We start from the raw sequence: 16,412 nt of genomic DNA, 5'->3' as shown, positions 1-16,412 counted from the left end.
AATAATAATAAAAAGTTGAAAAATTGGGGAGTTGTAAAATGAATAGTAATTTTCTTGCCAAGAAATATGTCCGGTCATTTTGTCTGAGCCCTTTCTGTTTCCTTTCAAAGCTGTTAGAACTTCATCCTGTCTCCCTGCTGGGGTGAAAGGACCAAGGGGAGGAGCTAATCAAGAGGGTGTCTCTTTCCAGGTCTACCCTTAGCAATGGAAGAACCCACTTATAGCAAACTCAGGACCGACTTCTGCACCAGGCGCAGTGCCAACAGCTCACAGCATTTCCAGGGCCCATCGAGTGTTCCAACAATTTTTTAAAATCAGTAAATAAATAAGAATACAATCCAGAATTGGCTATGTTTCTTTTTAGATCAACAACAGTTATAAAAATTAAAAATGTATTTCTATATAAATTATATGTGCACAATTTTAAAATTATAAATGCATATCAATTTTTTAAATGAGAAAGGGGCTTATGAATATAAAAGTGTCTAGAAAGTCATAATGTGACTCCTCTGTAAACCTTTTCTATAAAGATAGTAAAATTTTCAGGCTTGGGACCACATGGTCTCTGTTGTAAGTAAATTCTGCCCCTGTAGCAGAAGGCAACTATAGATAATACACAAATGGATGAACACTTTGTAGAAGCCAGCAGTGGGCTCGAAGCGAGTGCTCTTCAATGTCAGTACTTGGTGAATTCGAGAAGGCCCCGTCCCTGTCCAGTGGCTGAGTTGGTGTATTGGGCATGTATTAGGCGATGGTAGTCAGCTTTCGTGTTACCCTGGGCCCTACTTTGTTGTGTGACCTTGGGAAGCTGGGGCCTTGAGCGCTTGCTGAGTCTCTGCTCCCTGTCACGAAGGCAGCGTTCCCATTTGCTGCATTATGTTGAATGGTTGAAATGTAACAGGCTGTGTGTGGAGTGCCTGGGATAGGAAAAGGAGATCCCCACTGGGCAGCCCGGGGCAGGAACTGCCTGCTTCTTGGAGGCCTACCAGCCTGGGGAATGTTAACTTGGCAGAAGAAAGTGGTGGGTGGGGCCGCCCTGTGGTTGTTTGACCCGAAACACAAACAGTCTCCAGAGAGGGACTGAAACTCTCAGGTTGGTGAAAACATGCTTGTCAGGTTTTTGTCCTGCCCCTGAGCAGGACAGGGGAAGGTGACCCAGGCTGGTCTGAGTTGGCAGTGGCTGGCAGTGACCTGGGCCCTTTCTGTGAGCATACGTGCAGCTAGAGGTGGCCCTGAGAGCCTCAATGTGAGGACTGTTGACCGGCCAGGACATGCCCTGTGAGCCAGGATTGCACCTTTGGCCCCGCGGGGGAAGCTCATGTCCCCCCTCTCATCGCAGGGCCACCTATTGGCCTGGAAGGGCAGTTTGGAAGCAGGCATTAATGTAGACAACACATTTCCATGACTGTGAAAGTTTCATCTTCTTTTCAATGATATCAGGATACAGAATTCACTCCAGATGGGCCCAAAAGTAGTTTTCATGACTTACAGAGTTGTGGTTGGCATTGCTACACCCTAACAGGGATGTCGGGGAGCAGAACAACACAGTGGGGCACAACTGCCACCTTGGGACTAGAGGGCAAGGGGCGGGAAAGGATTTAGCAGAGCCGAGTGGGAGCTTGGCCAGCTATGGGTGAGAGTCTGCTTGGAGTGTGTTTGAGGAAGCCGCCTCCGCTGCCAGGCTGTATACTGATGCAGGCAGAAGTAGAAGCAGGCCCTGTGTCTCCCTCGTCCAGCCTTCTAGCCTCCTGCCAGCGTCTCCCACTGGTGGGACCCAGCCGGAAGCAGAGGGCAAGGGCAGCTGCTAGGAAATGTAGCCCTTTAGGGCCAGCCAGGCTGGAAAGGCAGAGGAGCAGAGCAGAAATGCCAGTAGAGAGGCGTATGGGAAACCTGCAGAGAAGTGCCCTTGAGAATGTGTGAGGAGGCATGTGCAGAAACGGACTTCATAGGGGTGCCAGTCAGTGGAGGGATTTGTTGGAAGCGATACACCTGTGCAGTGCCAGTCAGGGTAAGCGATGTTAAGCTGCAGAAACCACTTACCCCTGAAATCTGTGTGATGTAACACACAGCTTTACTTGATCAGTCTGTGTGTCTAGCGTAGGTTTGGGTCCTCTACTCCATAGATGGGGACTCTAGCGGAGACAGTGTCTTCTGTTTCATACTGGTAATCCCCCCCACGTCAACAAGGGGCCTGGGATTGAGGATGGGGTTGGGGGGTTGGGGGGGTTGTATACATATAGGGAGCAGCAAGAGGGCGGAAACCCACCTGCCTTTTAATTGCCCCTCACAGCAGGTGACCTTTATCACTTCCGCTTACAGCCCTAGGGCCAGACCAAGTTATTTGGCCCCACCTAAGTACAAAGGAGGTGGAGAGGCCTGCCTGTGTACTCAGAGAGGAGAGGGGAACTGCTGTTCCCTTTATCCCTGGTAATCTTTGCCACTCAAATAGGTAGTAGGTAACAGGTAGAGGTAGATTTTAAACTCGGTGCTACGGCATGTACCTGTAATCCCAGCTACTCAGGAGGGTAAGGCAGGAGGGTGGTGGCTTGAGGCCAGCTTGGGCAATTTAGGGAGACCCTGTCTCTAAAAATAAACAGGGTCTGGGGGTGTTGCTTAGTTTGAGTGCTTGCCTAGCAAGTGTGAGGCCCTGGGTTCAGTCCACATTACTGGGAGGTGGGGTGGGAAGATGGTATTTATGTTGGATCAGTCACAGAACAAATACTGTACATGTTATGAATATATGCATATGTATGACATATAAGTGCACAGGCATGTTCTGGAATGATGAGTAAGGAACTGAAAGAAGTTACTTTGAAGGAATGAGAGGGACCCGAACCTTTGCCTGCTCTGTAATATCTGCACTTCAGATACAGAGCTTTGCCCATGTATTGCACACGAGTGATAAAGGGATGTGAATAACTCTCCTTTGCTGTTCTGAGACCATGCCTGAGTCTAACTCTGCCACCAACTCTCTGTGTGACACTAGGCAAGTCATGGGCTTCTTTTAGGCCTCAGGTTTACCAACCAGAAAATGAAGCAGATGCCCTGAAAGGCCCTGCTTGATCCTTACTTGGCCCATCCTGCAGCACCCTGGGATTGTCTCCCTCCTGATTGCTCTCCTTGGGAATTTGGGGGAAATGAGCACAATGAGGCTGGACTGAACCCTTATGGAAAGGGAGATAGGAGTGGCCTGAGGGCTGCCTTGAAGACCCCCCAGTTCCTTGGTCTAACTTCATGTTCCCAGACTGTCTCTGCCATCTACTACAGAGTGGGTGCTTTGTGACTGCCAGGCCTCAGATCCCCCATCATCCCTGCTTCTGTGACTGACTTGTGCCTTCCTCCTGCCAGACTTGACTTTGCTTTATTTTTCCAGATCCTGCCATTCTATAGAACTCAGTCACAAACCATGTAGCCTTTCTCTAGTCCTTCTTAGTCTGTGTTCTGCTGCTCTAACAAGCACAGTCTAATTACCACAGAGCAGGTAATTTATAAACAATAGAAGTCTATTGGCTGCCCATGGTTGTGGAGGCTGGAGCGTCCAAATTCGCATATCAGGTGAGGGCCTTCGTGCTGTGGTAGAACATGGTGGTAGGGCAAGCGATCATTGGGAGATGCAGAATCAGGAAGCGCTCACCTTTTTTTTTGGTTTTTTTGAGACAGGGTCTCACTATGTAGTTGAGACTGACCTGGATCTCACTATGTAGCCCAGGCTGGTCTCGAACACTGGTCTCAAACTCACAGTAATCCTCCTGCCTCAGCCTCCCAAGTGCTGGGATTATAGGCGTGCGCCACCATGCCCAGCATGCTCACCCTTTTTACTGGGAACCTACTCTCTCCATAGTTAACCCACTCCGGAGATAGTGGCACAAATCTGTTCTTAAAGGTTCCACCTCTTTTTGTTTATTTGTTTGTTTTTTGGTACTGGGGATCAACTCGAGTCCTTGTGTTTGAGAGGCAGGCAGCTGAACCACTGAGCTAAATCCCTGGCCCAAGGTTCCATCTCTTAATACTGTTACTGGTGCTGATTAAACTTCAGTATGCGGGCCGGGGATTTAGCTCAGTGGCACCGTGCCTGCCTCATAAGTGCAAGGTCCTGAGTTCAATCCCCGGTACAAAAAAGTGGGGTGGGGGGCAGCCTGGATTTAGCTCAGTGGTGCTGCTGCCTGACTCACAAGCATAAGGTTTTGAGTTTGATCCCTGGTACCGCCAAAAGAAAAAGAAAAGAAAAAAAAATTCAGTATGAGTTTTGCCAAGGACAATAAAACCGTAGCATCCTTCTCCCCACCAAAGAACCTCATGTGATGAATCACCTGAAGCGTAGGTTGGCCACCCTGGGAACTTTAGTCCTCAGCTATATCTGTGCTTATTGTACTTATTGTTTTATTTTATTTTGACTTAGGCAGTGGTACCTCCATTCATGAACTTAATTTGTTTTATGATTTTGGAATAGATGGCTACATTTGTATTTGTGTGGGAAGGATGGCTTGATTTGCTTGTCACCAGATGCAGTTTGCAAACAAAAATGAAATTTTGCCAAACGCTCTGTTTGTGAACCTAATTATTTTCAGACAAAAGCATTTGTGAACTGAGGTACCACCGCATATCAAAGTATTTATGCTGTTTTATTCCATGAAAGAATCAAAACATATTTCTCCTTATATATTTCCATGAAAGCCTAATGATAGATAATGTTAAAAAACAAAACAAGCCAGGTATAGTAGTGCACACCTATAATTCCAGCACTCTGGGAGGCTGAGGCAGGAGAATTGAGTTTGTACCCACCCTGTCCAATTTAGCAATTTAGCGAGACTCTGTCTCAAAAAACAAACAAATAAAGAAACCAAAGTGCTGGAGATGTAACTCAGTGTGAAGGTTATAGGTTCAATGCCTAGTACTGCATAAGCAAATAAAAATTTAAAATAAAATAAGTAGGACTGGGGTAAAACACAGGTTTACAGCATACATGAGGCTTTGGGTACTTTTTTTTCCATTAAGTTTATTGGTACATTTTAGGTATACAATATGATGACATTCATCATTGGGAATTTATACTTGTACATGTATATATCTTGGTTCTTATTTTTTTCCCCATTCCCCTGCTTGAGGCCCTGAATTTAATGTTCAGCATCAAAAACAAAAACAAAAAACCCCGATGAAACCTTTTCCATAGTAAAAATAGCAAAAGTACATTAAGATCAAAGAGAGAAGAAAAAGCTACCCATTATCCTGCTGCACTGTAAAAAAACCTAATGCTGCTGGAATTTTTCTTCCTGATTCTTCATTTGCACTTTCAGAATCATCTTTGTTCAACTTCTCTCCTGTTTTTTTTTTTTTGCTTAAAGTTTTATCAAATCCATCTTCACATTACTGTTTGAACTATTTCCAGAACACCATCTCAAAATTATATTTTTCCAGGCTGAGGATTTAGCTTAGTGGTTCTGCCACCTGCTTTGCAAGCGCAAGGACCCAAGTTCAATCCTCAGTACAAAAAAAAAAAAAATTGTGTATTTCCTCAAAGAGTAATGGCACATCTTTTTAAACCACTGTTCCCCTATTTGTCTGTTACCAGTTACTCCCCTTGCAAATAAAGCTAAACAAACATTTTTGTGCTCAAGGCTTTCTTTCTCCATGTCTTGGAAAAAGTTGGATTTTTTTCCTAACACTCAGGATAAACTCAGGGCCTCGCACATGCTAAGCAAGTGCTTTATTACTGAGCTACACACAGTGCCTTTGGTGGGTGGGTACTGGATCTAGCTATTGCCCAGGCTAGGCTTGAACCTGCAGTCCTCCTGCTTCAGCCTCCTGAGTCACTGGGATCACAAATATATGCTACCATAACTGGCTTGAAATACTTAGTACTGCTTCCCAAACTCTGCCTGATTCATTTATGAAATTGATCAAGACCTAGGGTTTGCACAACTGTTTGTTAACTTGTAAATTCACATGGATTTGAGGGAGAGTGACTGGGATTGTTTATTTCATAAGCCAGCAGATCCCAGTGAGAAGGACAATTGTCTGGGGACAGGAATGTCTGGCCTTCCAGAGTCCTAGCTCTGGTGCTAACTTGTTGTGTGACCTGGGACAAGTCTGTTCCCTTCCTTGAGTATCAGACTTTGGTGATGAAATGAAAGGACCTGATTAAGTGACAGATGGATAGATAAATATCAGTTGAAAGTCACAGAAATTCCATTTCAAACTAGACTGACCAAAGAGAGGATATTTATTGGCACTTACAAAAGACTAAGGGGTGCTGACTTCGGGTCTGGCTGCATCTAGGGGCTCACATAAAATCATCTGTCTGTCTAGTTGCTCTGTGATGCTCATTTTAAGACAAACTACCTCCATTTGTGACAAAAGCAAGAGATGGCTTATCCCACTGCCGGTCACTGGTAGACATGGAGTTGGGGTAGAGGTCTGAGTCCCCCATCTGGATCCCATCTGTCCCTGGATGTGAGGGCTTTCTGTAATTTAGGAACTCTGAGTTTGGGAGGGTGACTCCCCAGAGGAGATTAAGGTGTGTATCCGAGAGATGGGAAGGTGGGAGCTGGATAGGCTGAAATTCTGATGCCACCACAGTAAGCACAGCCTGGTGTTTGCACACTGAAGTCCACAGCACTCAACCAGGACTTCTGCTGATTCACCCCTCTGCTCCGTGAATGTGGAGGTTTGCTTCTGCAGCCTATACCGCTAGAACAGATCACTGGCTTGGGGTGTGCGTGCACCAAGCCTCCTCACCGAATTCTGTGACCTTGCCTGGTAGCTGCGGATGAGGGAGAAACAGCCCCACCCCCACCCCAGGAACAAAGCTCCGTGTGTTGGGCCCCGCTCCTCCATGGTGACTTCTGCAGGCAGAGACAGTTGTCTGCACGATGTTTTTTCCTCCATTGGAAGACCAGAAAGAGGCTTTGGAAAGGAATTGGGGGCGGACCCAGGAAAGAACTTTATGAATACCAGGAGGGGCCTTGTAGGAAGAGGGGATCTCTCTCCATAATAAATGAGGTTGGCAGATGCTCCTTCTGGAACCAGCATGGCTCTAGAGAACTGAACAGGGCTAGTACTCATTATTGTCTTGCCTCAATTTACCTATCTGTAAATGACAAACTTGAGGTAACACCTTTCTAAAAGAGTTCCTATGAATCAGCAGAAGAAACACCCCAAAAGAAAAATGATCATTAGGCAGTTATCCCTTCCCCCTTAAGAGAACAAACCAAAGGGCTAGCAACTAATCCATGAAAAAACATTCCAACTAGATGGCAATCAGAGAACTGTAAACGAAACTAACAAAACATCACTGGTCTCACCAATTGTATTGATGAAGATGATCACATGCCTAGTGATGGCAGTGTGGGGGTGGACAGTCAGCCACAGGTCCTGGGAGGGTAACTTGTCCCTGTATGATAGGAGCCTTAGTATACTGGCTGCAATTCCATTTTTCTGACTTTCTCTGAAGGCAGGAATCACTCGTATTTGCAAAAGTAGCTTAGCAAAACACACAATAGCCAGAGAAATATTCTTAAAATCATAAATCATAAATGTCATCTTCTCAGTCTTTAAACTACCCCAGAGGATTCTCATCAGGCACAGAAGAAATCCAGCTCCTTACTGTGTGAGTGGTCCAGCTCCTCTTTCTCTCTCTTTGCCCTTTTACCATTCCTTTGTCTCCTTTCTGTCCTCAAAAATGCCAGTCCTGGGCCAGCCTCATTGTGCTTGCTGTTCTCTCTCCTGGAATACCTGGTTCCCTGGCCTGACAGACACCCTGATGCCAGTAGACGTTCATTAAATATTGAGTATGGTTTATGGTTATGGTTCATTAAATATTGAGTAAGTGTGCTCTGATACTGTTGGGAGGTGATGGACCCTCTTAGTTGGGTGTAACCCTTGAAGGGTTCTATGGGACCCCATTGCTTCCTTTGCCCCTCTTGCTTATTACTTTCCAGTGAGGTGAGCAGTTTTGCTCCACTACACACCCACCCACCATGATGTGCTGCTCCACTACAGATCCAAAGCAATGGGGCCAGTCAGTCATGGATGGAACCTCAAAACAGTGAGCTAAAACCAATCTTTTCTCTTTGTAAGTTAATTCCCTCCAGTATGTTGTTACACTGATGGGAAGTCGACTGACGCAGATGTTAACAGAGTGAGCTTTGGTGTAGGACACAGTTATGAGCTTGATTCCACAGGTTGTGTGAGCCTGGACAAGTTCCTCTACCTGTCTGAGTCTTCGGATTCTCTGTTGTGAAGTGCAAACAGAAAAATCTTGTGGAGGTACAGTGTGAGCCCTTGAGAATGGTTTGTGATGAGTACAGACATTTCCAAATATTATCTATAACTGTCCTGCTATGGATTGAGGAAATTCTGGGGTATCCATGGATGACATCCATAAAAATGTTGAAAGAAATGATCTCTTGACACAGAAAAAGGTTTAGACTGCTAATCACTTATCATTATATGCGTATAATGCATGCTCATAAAAATTCAAAGAATAGCCGTGGCACTGTTCACAATAGCTAAGCTGTGGAATCAGTCGAGATACCTGTTGCAAGATGAATGAGGAGAGAAACTATGGTGTATATATACAGGGAGTATTATCGAGCCATAAAGAAGCATGAAGTCATGTCTTCTGCAGGGAAATGGATGGAACTCAAGAACATTATGTTAAGCAATATAAGCCAGACACAAGGACAAGTATCATATATTTTCTCTCATATGTAGAAATTTAAAAAGTAAAAGGAAAGATGACCTAAAAGTAAAAAAGAAACTACTAGGGAAGGGGAAGAGGAAGAGGGCTGGGGAGAGAAAGGAAGATAGAAGGAAAGTTGGACATGATTAGAGCACAATATATGCGTGGATGGCAATGTCACAGTGAAACTCATTAATTTGCACAATGAGTATATGTTGACAGAAAAATTTAAGCAGCAAAGTAAAAAAGAAAGGGCCGGGGATTTAGCTCAGTAGTTCGGTGGCCTGCCTCACAAGTGCAAGGATCTGAGTTCAATCCCGGTACCAAGACCAGCATGATACTGGCAAAAGAACAACCGGGACTTTATCTTATTAAAAAGCTTTTGCACAGCAAGAGAAACCACCAATAGTGAAGAGACAACCCACAGCATGGGAATAAAATGTTACCAGTTATTCTAATAAAGGACTATTATCTAGAACATATAAATAACTCAAGAACATCAGATCCCCCAAATTTAAAGACCCAATGCAAAAATGGTCATCTGAAATAAAAAGACTCTTCTCAGATGAAGAATTTGAAATGGGAAATAAATATATGAAAAACTGTTCAACATCACTGTTCATTTGTGAAATGCAACTTAAGACAACGCTGAGATTCCATCTCATGCCAGAAAAAAATGGCTGTTATCAAGAAATCAACCAATAACAAATGCTGGAGGCGGGGGTGGGGAGGAACCCTTCTCCACTGTTGGTGGGAGTGAAGACTGGTGCAACCACTGTGGACATCAGTGTGGAGATTTCTCAAAGAACTAGGAATAGAGGTTCCATTTGACCCCGCTATACCTGTTCTTGGTATCTTCCTGAAAGAATTAAAAGCACACCACAGCAATATGTGCACACCCATGTATATAGCAGCACAGTTTGTAATAGCTAAATCTTGGAAACAGCCTAAATGCCCATCATCTGATAAGTGGATAAAGAAGTGTGTGTGTGTGTGTGTGTGTGTGTGTGTGTGTGTGTGTGTTTTAATACAATGGAGTACTACTCTGCCACAAAGATGAGCTTCAGACATTTTCAGCTAAATGGATGGACCTTGAGACCATACTCTTAAGTGAAATAAATTGGACACACATGCTTAAATACCACATTGTTTTTCTGGTGTAGGAAGTCGAAAGTGGAAATAAGGACTGAAATGTATAATGGATGTTGGGAAATGGGAAGAAAGCGTTCAAATGGGAAGGGAAACAAGGGAGAAAAGGGACAAGAAAAAAAGTGAAAATGGAAAAAATGGAAACAAAGCTATGTACATAGGAGGGAAGGGAGTTTGAGGGGAGGGAAATGGGATAAGATAGAATTTATTTTAGAAGTAAAATGTTAATATATACTGTGGTGGATTAACTAATGGTCCCCTTGGCACACCCAGCTGAACTGAGTCAGCGTGGTTCTGGGTATGGAAGACCCACATTAGGGTTGTTGCCAATGGCATACAGAGAGAACTGGAGGGAAGATTTTGTGCTGTTGATTTTCCTGGAGAAGCTTGCTATGGCTGGTTTTCCTGATGTGAACTTGGCTATTCTCGTCCTTGTCTTTGGAGCTTGGGTCCTTGCTATCAGTGGGGATGCCTGCTGTTCTTGTCATGGGACCTCTGATCTTCACCTTGAGCATCACTTCCTGGCTCCAACGCAGATCCCTCAGCCTGGTGGCACCAAACCTTTACCCCACTGGTGCAGGCTTCCTAGCTTTCACCACTGGCCTTTGGGCCTTTCCGGTACAGACCCTCCACACAGACTTGCATGAGACATTGCCGTGGGCTCTAGGCCTCAGCTGGACTTGTGTGGGACATTGCTGTGGGGTCCAGGCCCTTGGCTGCGTTCTTTGAGTCTCTGGTGCATGGACAGATCTGTTGCACTCCTCTGCATTTGACTTTCTGGGTGACTATTATAAAATAATCCTATGAATTGTGTGTCCTGTATTAAATCTCTTCTCTTGTAGATTCTGACTACAACATTTACTCATAAAGAAAAGCCTAGAGGATTTATATTGTGTGGTGGGAAGGTAGAGATTGCTGGCATTTTCACAGCCTCTTTGGCCATTCCTCGTTGTCTATGGTGACTGACCATGTTGGAATTTTTTGCAGTCTGAAAAGGCTGGTACCCACTCCCTGCCATCATCTGGCAGCTTGATTTCCAGGGGCTCTTGTGAAGACCCACATGTCCTGTGCTGTTGTGCCATGGATCCCAGGCTGAGCCCTGAGTCTCAGGAATCACCAGTAGAAGGGATGTGTTGCATGATTCTGAAGTTTGATGAGACACTGAGTTCCACATGACCAAGGAGACTGCATTAAGCTAAGCCTAAGTTTGGAATTGAAGGTACGGTAGGACGCTCAGGACAAAACAAAGATAAAACCCAACAACTTACCCCCTGACTTAAGAAATAAAAGGAGTTTATTGGTATATGTAACTGAACGGCCTGGAGCACCTGAGTTTCAGGCATGGCTGGATCCAGGTGATCAAATGACTCAGTCTCTTCAAGCTGTTTTCCTCTGCTGGCTTCATTCTGAAATAGGTCCTTCAGTGGCTCTGGGTTCACATCCCAGCAGCTCAGAAATTGTAGCAGACAGGGTTTCACAATTCCAGGGAACCCATAAAAAGTCAGAGAGCCCCTGATTGGCCAGACCTGGGTTTCCTGCTCACTTCTAAACCATGCACTGAGATACTCATTGGTGCTGGGTAACAGAGCCTGTCCAGCCCCAAGGGCATGGTGTCACCTCTGCCATAATCCAAGGTGGGCGGGGTGCTATCCCTGCAGGATGATGTGGGGCTATTGGTGGGGCAGGGGCTGCCAAGCAGAGCTGCCCTCTGTTAGCTGGTTTGGAAACTACTCCACAAGGCACAGAACAGCCGGTCAGGAAAGCTGGATTCCTCACCACACCCTGCCCTTAACTCTGGGAACAGAGCGGGGTGGTGCTACATGGGCAGGCTTAGGGAGGTAGACAGAGTCCTTTTCTAGGATCAGAAGAAACAACACAGCGGCCGTGGCCACATCATCTGCTCTAGGCCTCAGTGTCCCCAACTAGAAAGGGCATCCATCCGGTCAGGGAGTACAGGTTTTAGGTGGTGCTGGGTATTTTATGGAGGAAAGGACTGGAGTGCCGCTGTCTGCCCCTCCCTTTCCAGGGGCTCCCGAAAGGTTTCTTAGGATTCCAGTTGATTGCTGGGATCAGGCTGGGTGGGGACAGTATTGTTTGTCTGGGAGGAGCCTGTTGGCTTGGCTTTAAGCCAAGGGGAGGGTAGAAGCTATTTCTGGCAAAGCCTGAGATGGGTGAAAAATGTGGGGGCAGGAGGTGTGGGGCACTTGGAGAAGAAACCCGAGCTGGGGCCTGGAGCCCAGGGTCTGGGAAGCAGGGGTGGTGTTGCTGGATGAGGCTTTGGGTGAGGCCTGGGCTGGCAGCTGGGAGAGGAGAGGGAGGACAGGAATGTCCCTGCTCCCAGGCACCTGTCCTCGGGCTGGTCGACCTTTGACCCCACCCCACAAACACTCTTGGAAAGGAAGCAAGGCAATAGCACCTCCTGCACTGTGGTGGCAGTGCTCGAGGTCCTCCCCGGGGCCAGAATTCTTGGAGTGAGTCCAGTCAGGTTGCACAGATGTGTGAATGGGCACCAAGGGGGACTCTGAGAGGTGCAGGGACCTCCAAAGACAGACAGTGAATGACGGGACCATGGTCAGTATCTGAGTGCTGAGCTTAGGGCGCAGAAATAATCACGATACGGGAATGCATCAAAAATTCAAGTCAGCCTGGACAGTTTAGCAAGACTCTGTCTCAAAACTGTCTTAAAGGGCTGGAGATGCAGCTCAGTGGTAGAACATCCCTGGGCTCCAGCCCCCCATAACAGCCAACAGACATGCTGGGTAAGTCAGAGGCTGGTTTAAGGAAACTCAGCCACCATGAGGAAGGGTGGCAGGAATCTGGAAAACCAGGCTGTAATCTGGACCCTGAAGAGTCTATGCAAGTTGGAACAGGATGAAATGTGCAGGGAAGGGTTTTCCAGGGTGAGGGAACAGCAGAAGTAAAGGCATAGAGGGAAGTTGGGGTACATTTGGGACAGGATCTCTGCCAGCAGTTTGTGGGTCCTGAGCAATGGGCTGAGGATAGAAGCCCTGCATTTGCTGAGAGCTGATGAAGCCCCACCTCCTTCTGTAGTTTCCTGGGTGGGGGAGGGGCACACAAAGCCCAGCAGCCCGGGGGCCCCCAAGACAGGACTGGAGGACACAGGGGCAGGAAGCCCTGCTCCTCGTGGACCTATACTGAGTGTCCCTCTGTGGCTTAGGCGGCTGTGGATGGACAGGAAGCGGCCATTGCTTCCGTGAGCTGCAGAATGGCCTCTGTGTGCACCACAACAAAAAGGCTTTTCTGCCAAGTCAGAGGGGGAGGAAGCCGCCAGCTCAGCCCCGCCTTGGCCTGAAAGGAGGCTCTGTTGGGGTCCTGGATGCACAGAATATACGGAACAGGGGACAGGGGCCTCCTCCTTGCTGTCTGATTCTCCTGCAGCACCAGGTAGGGTGGGGTTGGGCTGCTGAGCAAGTCCCCCTGATCCCAGCATGAGGCTTCCCTTGCTGTGTGACCTTGGTCAAGTCACTTCCTCTGAGCCCCACTTTTCCTCCCAAGTAAAATGTGAGTGGGAACATGCTAGTTGGCAGGGTGCAGTCACACTTTGCCTGTGCCCAGTGCCAGGCCTGACAGCCTCCCAGCCCCTATTCATATGAGACAGCCTGAGTTAGGTCAGGTCACTCTCTCCACTGTAGTGCTGGTATTGCAGATTAGGGTGCAAGCTCTGGATGTTTTACACTGCAACGCCAAGCTACACAAGTGTGGAGAAGACAGGTTGGAAGGAAATGCCAAGTTATTTTTGTTTTTTTGGTTTTTTGAGGCAGGGTCCCATTATGTAGCCCAGGCTCGGACTAGACTTGAGGCCTCAGCCTCCAATGTACTGGGATTATAGGGTACACCACCACGCCTGGCTAGAAATGCCAAACTGTTGACACTGACCGGCAGAATCGTGCTGACTTCTGTTTTTCTTCTTGTCCATCTTTAATGTTTTGATTTTCCTGCTTGGGAATTAGCAAAATGTAAAGGAAAAAAGGTGTTGAGGGAATGGAGGCCACAAGGAGTCCCATAGGTTTAAAGACAGAGACTTCTGTTAATCCTGGGGAGGAGGTAGGGTAAGGTCCCAGGAACCGTGGGCTGTGGCCAAGCTGTTGCATCCCTCTCTCCCCCATCCCCAAGAGGATAGACAGGGCGCTTCCCACAGCCTGTCCTTTGGACACTGGGTTTCTCTGGGGTTGCAGCTGGGAGCTGGGGGTGGAAGGCTCAGGCGGCTTCCTGAGGAGCTGAGGCCTCTGCCCAAGTCCCTTCTCTGGCCTTGACTCCGAGAAGAGTGCAGTGAGGGAGGTCTCATCCTCTCCGCCCTCTCACGTTGCCCTCTACCTGCCTGGGGACCTCTCAGCCTCAGGACGGCCCTAGGGCTACGGGAAGAAGGCAACCCTGGGTGGGACCCTGGGCATCTGCAGCAGGAAGGCTGAGAAGATGCCAAAGCCCCGTGGTGGGGGAGCTCACAGGCCACTTCCCAGATGAGCTGAGAAGCTGTGGGCTTCCTAGCGCCAGAGCTTCCTACACAATTCCCACACAAAGAGAGGAAGGGGTGGGATCGAGGGGACCGGGGAGGACTGGGGCGCAGAATAGATTGTGGGACCCTGTGGAAGACTTGTGGGGGCCCAGCCTGCTCTGTGATTGGAGCAGGCCTTCTCCTAGCTGACCTTTGCATTCCAGGGGACCCAGCCTAGCAGCTAATAGGTGTGGTTAAGAACATGGGTGTGGTTCTAAGGCTGTCCTCCCAGCCACCAGCTACTGCCACCCACGCACAGGGATATCATCACTTTGGTCTCTGCTTCTGAGGTGGCACCATATGCAGCCCGAGCAGGCCTGTGGTGGGATTTTCTGCATCTTCCAAGATGAGACGTAGATCTTGGTGTCCCACATCACATCCTGAACAGAGTGTGGTCAGAGGAACTCTTGGAACTGAAGTGGCCTCATTTCCCAACTCTCTTTGTGCCCAGCTGTGGGCTCTTTTCCAAGACAGCTCTCAGGCTGCCCAGAACCCAGTCTGGGTCACTGGCCTGGCTTAGCTCTTCCAACCCCTCCTAGAACTGGAGGGCATGGGGGAAGCTTCATGGTCTTTTCTCATTACCAACAAATGGCAAATAAATTCTGTACTCTTCCCTGCCCCATCTAGCAGGCTGACCTGCCGCTTCCTCTTGTGGTCTGGTGAGGGAAGCTGCCTCCCTCCTCCCCCAAGCTCTGACCATTCAGAAGGAGCCCCACTGACCTGAGAACAAAGTCTCCTTCATAGGTGGGCAGGTGGCCCCATCCTAGCTTGGACTTGAACCCCTGCCACTCGCGTCCCCTTCTGGCCTCTCACAGACAAGGCCACACTTGCCGGCTGTACATTTAATCAGTGCAGATTATTTACAGAAATAAACAGATAGGGGTGGACACCAGGCCCCACCCCCACCCCTTGCTGGTTCTCCAGTTTTGCAGAAGTGGTGACTAGGGGGAGCCACTGGACCCACACTTGGCCAAGTGATGAGAGGCGGGGAGAGCCTCCTGCCCTAGTGGCCTTGGGGGTCCTGAGTGGCACAGCCCACTAGCACAGGGCTGCAGGGAAGCAGGGGGGATGGAGCCGGCTATACAGTACCATTTCCCACAGCAGCCTCAGCCTCCTGCTGACTTCGGGAAAGAGAAGAGAAGGGAGCCTCTCTGCTCACCCTCTCGGGGGGGTGCGGGCAGGAAGAGGGCTCTCCCAGGACACAGTGGTCTCCTTTAGGGCTTCCACAGGCTGCATGGGGAGACGAACTGCTGGCCTATTCCCAGCAGTCTCCAGGGAGAACAGGGAGCTGGAGAGGAGGCAGCCCCCAAGCGTGGCATGTGTGGCACATGAGGGGAAACCAGTCTGGGCACCAACCAACCCCCTTCCTCAAGGATCAGGACAGAGGCAGCAGAAGCCTGAGGCTGGGCAAGCTCCAAGACCTCTGAGGACAGTGGCAGGAATGGGGAGGGTGGGAGGAGGCCCATGGAAGAGCAGGTAGGTCACCGCTGACAGAAGGAAAGTCTGGGCAGAGGTGATGCCAGGCCAGTGTTTGGGGAGGGCATTAGCGGGCTCCCTTTGGTCCTTGGTCAGGAAGGCCCAGGCCTCTCCACAGACAGGGAGGGAAGCACGGGCTGAGGGTTAGGTGGGAGCTGCCCGCTGGCTAGATGGGGTGGGGTTCTCAGGCTCGGAGCGGGGTTACTGTCAGAAGCGGGCTGGGAAGGAAGAAACCAAGCCTCAAGGGGTCCGGCCTCCCCTGAAAGGGGCTGGCCCTGGGTGACAAGCTCTTCCTAAGGCAGATAGACTCCGAAGGTTGGAGACCCAGCTGGACTCCTTTAGGCAAACATAGTGCCCTGGTTATGCGCTGGGGCTCAGGCTCACAGCCTGAAGAAGCTCACAGCCCTGTGTCTCCTTCTAGAGATGGGCCTCTGACTGTCCCTTGTTCTGACTATGGCCAAGCCACAGGTGGATGGGGGCCTGATTTCCTCTCTCGAGCAGAACTGCATTAAGAAAATTTAAGCAATCTGCTCTGGTCAGGAAAGCAGGAACAAGGTGCGGAACTAAGGTGCCTAAAAAAAAAAAAAAAAAAAA

The 16,412-nt window shown here is 48.5% G+C and overlaps 1 protein-coding gene across 2 annotated transcripts in view; it reads left to right on the top strand.

Annotated features, from left to right (window-relative positions):
• Cfap20 (cilia and flagella associated protein 20) overlaps positions 1-16,412 on the top strand; it is a 64,560-nt gene that overhangs the window by 41,191 nt on the left and 6,957 nt on the right. The window contains exon 8 of one of the 2 annotated variants that reach the window (XR_778830.3): positions 191-310. The exons of the other annotated variant lie outside the window; for it this stretch is intronic. The gene's annotated coding sequence lies outside the window, so the exon portion shown is untranslated. Of the gene's footprint in view, positions 1-190; positions 311-16,412 lie in introns of those variants that run through there. 2 annotated transcript variants of the gene reach the window in all.

Source organism: Fukomys damarensis, unplaced genomic scaffold, assembly GCF_012274545.1.
Source record: "Fukomys damarensis isolate Sample0158 unplaced genomic scaffold, DMR_v1.0_HiC HiC_scaffold_32, whole genome shotgun sequence".
Lineage (NCBI taxonomy): Eukaryota > Metazoa > Chordata > Mammalia > Rodentia > Bathyergidae > Fukomys > Fukomys damarensis.
The sequence above is the reverse complement of the archived record's forward strand: the minus strand, read 5'-3'. Positions and strand labels throughout refer to the sequence as shown.